Below are 3769 nucleotides of genomic sequence, written 5' to 3'. Positions count from 1 at the left end.
TGTTCAAACAACTGCCTCCTGGTCCAGGTACAGATTCCTCATAAGCACAATTAAATGTTCCTGAATACTGATACTTTGCAATGTTGTCCATAGCTTGTCATTATCCACACAATCGAAAGCCTTTGCATAGTCAATAAAGCACAAGTAAACATCATTTGTCAGTTTGTTGTACTTTGTGATTTGCTATGATTCTGAAAGCTATACCACCAGTATTTTAAATAACAGCAGGGTCACCCATGGTGGACAGGTTTCAGATGAGCTTCCAGACAAAGATAGACCAGGAAGAAGGAGTGATGAACTACTTCCGAGTATTTAGTCACTGTAAACCTTATGAATAGCAGAGAAACCGTGTGGATTAAGAATATATGTAATTCATAATATCATTGTTAGGATTTTATGATACAAAGTATATGATATAGCAAACAGCTTGCTTCATTAAAATAGGCATTAAATATATGCAGGATAAGCACTAGATTGCTAATCATAAGGTAGGCAATTCAAACCCACCAACTGCTCCTGGGAAATCTGATAGAGAGTGCTATGAGTCAGCACCAACTTGACTGTACTTAACAACAACAAACACGTGTTATTCCTTTCTCAATACAGAACTATTCATAACAGCCAAAATGTGGAAGCAAGCTAAATGTCCATCAATGGATATATACATACAATTTAATATTTACCCAAATAAAACCAAACCCAGTGTTATATCACTCAGCCAAAAAGGGAAATGAAGCTCTGATGAATGCCCCAACATGATGAATGTTGTAATCATTACATTGATTGAAATATGTCAGTCCAAAAGGACCCATAGCCAGTGATTTCACTTATATGAGATAGGCAAATTTATAGGAACCCAAATCTTAAGAGTGGCTACCTGGAATGGAAGGGAAGGGGAGAGACGGAGTTACTGCTTAGTTGATGTTAAAGGTGATGGAATAATTTAGAAAAGGAAAGCAATAATGGTCCTACAACATCAGGATTATAATCAATGCCACTGAATTATACATGTGATTACTGAATTTGCAAATGTATTTGAAATTTTTTATTGTGAATTGAGTGAAGATTTACAGAGAAGATAAGATCATCAGTTTTACATTCAACAAATCATACGTTTTGTTTCATCTCAATGATTGCAATCTCCTGGAAGCAACAACAGTCATTCCACTTCCTCCCTGTGGTCCCTATTTTCATTCCATCCCACCGCCCATCCCTTTTCACCTTTGCCCTTAGGTAAATGTTGCCCTTTTGATCTTAAATGATTAACCATTCCATGGTGAGCATACCTCACTAGTGTTGTTGTCTTTGTAGATTTTGTATGTCAATTGAGCATGGTGTCCCCTGAGACTATGGTCCTGAGGCCCAAGGCTCAGCAACCCATTGATATTTTATATATGTATAAAAGAAGTTTCCATTATTTTGTTCTCTGTAGGCTCTGTTTTGGAAGAAGTGCAGCCAAAGTGCTCCTTCGAGGCCAGGATGGCTAAGCTTCGTCTCTCATACTTTGGACATATTGTCTGGAGAGAACAGTCACTGGAGAACGATGTAGTGCTGGGTAAGATGGAGGATCAGAGAAAAAGAGGAAGACCCCCAACGAGATGGATCAGCCAGATGACATCATTGATGGTGTCAAGTGTGGCAGCGGTGGTGGGGTTGGCCCAGGATCAGACATTGTTTCGTTCTGCTGTGCATGGGGTCGCTATGAGTCGGTTCCGACTTGATGGAACCTGACAACAACAACAACAGGCTCTACCACATTCATAGGCATGGTTGCAGCAGAGGTGAAGATCCTGTACAAATATCCTCTTTCATACCCTTATATATTTGTGGGTATACTCCCACTCTTCCTCCCATGCCAGTTCAGCCTGTGTATTTATCCGTGTATCTACTCAAAGGAGCTCTGGTATCGTAATGGTTATGAATTGGGCTGCTAACCTCAAGGTCGGCAGTTCAAAACTACCAGCCATTCCACAGGAGAAAGATAAGGCTTTCTGTTCCCAAAAGATTTACAGCCTCAGAAGCCCTGTACAGGGTCACTATGAGCCAGAATTGACACCATGGTACTTAACAACAACAACAACTACTCAAAGAACACTGTTGTTCCAAGGTTGTGTATACAAAACTATTTACCTCAATCCCCTTTAACCCTTGCATACCTCATTGTGCTTTTACTTATCTTTATCATTCTTCTCTCAACCTCCCTCTTCTTGTATATTGCCCTCACTGTAATCTATCTGCTAACTTCAAGGTCAGCAGTTTGAAACTTCCAACCATTCCGAGGGAGAAAAATGAGGATTACTGCTTCTGCATAGATTTACAGAAGGAGCTCTCTGGTAGTATAGTGGTTACGAATCGGGCTGCTAATCACACGGTCATCAGTTCAAAGCTACCAGTTGTTCCGCGGGAGAAAGATGAGGTTTTCTGCTCCCGTAAAAACCCTGTACAGGGTCACTACGAGTTGGAACTGACTCCACAGCACATAACAACAACAAAGATTTACAGCCTCAGACACCCTATACAGGGTTGCTGTGAGTCGAAACAGACTCCATGGCACAAAACCTCCACCACCCGCTAGCCAGTGAATTTCTGCACCCCCTTCACTCCCATCCTTGATAATCATAAAAGAATATTACTTTCAGCATGAATAATGTTACTTGAATTTTTACAACAGTGGTCTCATACAATATTTGTCCTTTTGTGACTGACTAATTTCATGCAACATCATGGCATTCAGGTTCATCCATATTATGATGTATTTCACAGGTTCATCATATTCTTCACCATTTCATAGTATTCCATTGTGTGTATGTACCAAAGTTTGTTTATCCATTGTTCCGTTAGTGGGTATTTAGGCTGTCTCCATCTTGTTGCTACTGGGAATAGTGCTGTGATGAACACTGGTGTGCGTATTTCAACTTGTGTCCTTCCTCTTATTTCTTTTGGTTATACACCAAGTGGGATTCTGGTATGGTGCTGTAGGCTAAGCACTGTACTGCCAACCACAAGGTCAGAGATTCAAACATACCAGCTATTTCTGCTATAACCTAGACAGGGTTGCTATTAGTTGGGACTGCCTAGATTCACTTACCAACAATATCCCAAGTAGAGGGATTGTTGGGTTATTGGACATTTCTATTTCCAACTTTCTGAGGAAGGGACATCCCAGTCCAAATAGTGATTGAACTATCTTACAGTTCCACCAGCAATGTAGGAGTGTCCCAGTCTTTCCACACCCTTGCCAGCATTTGTTTTCTGTGGTTTTGAACTTTGGTATTAATGCTGGACAGATGATATCTCATTATTATTTTGATCTGCATCTCTCTAAGGAGCTTGGATAGCATAGAGGGCTGTTAACCTCAAGGTCAGTAATTCAAAACTACCACCTGTTCTGTGGGAGAAAAATGGGCATTTCTGCTCCTGTAAAGATTTGCAGCCTCGGAAACCCTGTGCAGGGTCACTATGAGTTGGAACTGACTCCACGGTACTTAACAATAACAACAATGACCAATGAACATATCCAGAGCAGTCATGAGGTACAACCCTGTCTATGATAGGATAATATCTATGTACCTGCTGGGAAGACAAGTTGAAACCATTATTTTTCTAATTTACGCAACAACCACTAAAGCCAGTGAGGATAAAATAGAAGGATTCTACCAAATTCTTCAGGCTGAAATTGATCAAACATGCAATCAAGATGTATTGATCATTACTGGTGATTGGAATGCAAAGGTTGGGAGCAAAGAGGAAGGATCAATAGTTGGAAAAT

Source organism: Chrysochloris asiatica, unplaced genomic scaffold, assembly GCF_000296735.1.
Source record: "Chrysochloris asiatica unplaced genomic scaffold, ChrAsi1.0 scaffold00190, whole genome shotgun sequence".
In the NCBI taxonomy this organism is placed as follows: Eukaryota; Metazoa; Chordata; class Mammalia; order Afrosoricida; family Chrysochloridae; genus Chrysochloris; species Chrysochloris asiatica.
The sequence above is the reverse complement of the archived record's forward strand: the minus strand, read 5'-3'. Positions refer to the sequence as shown.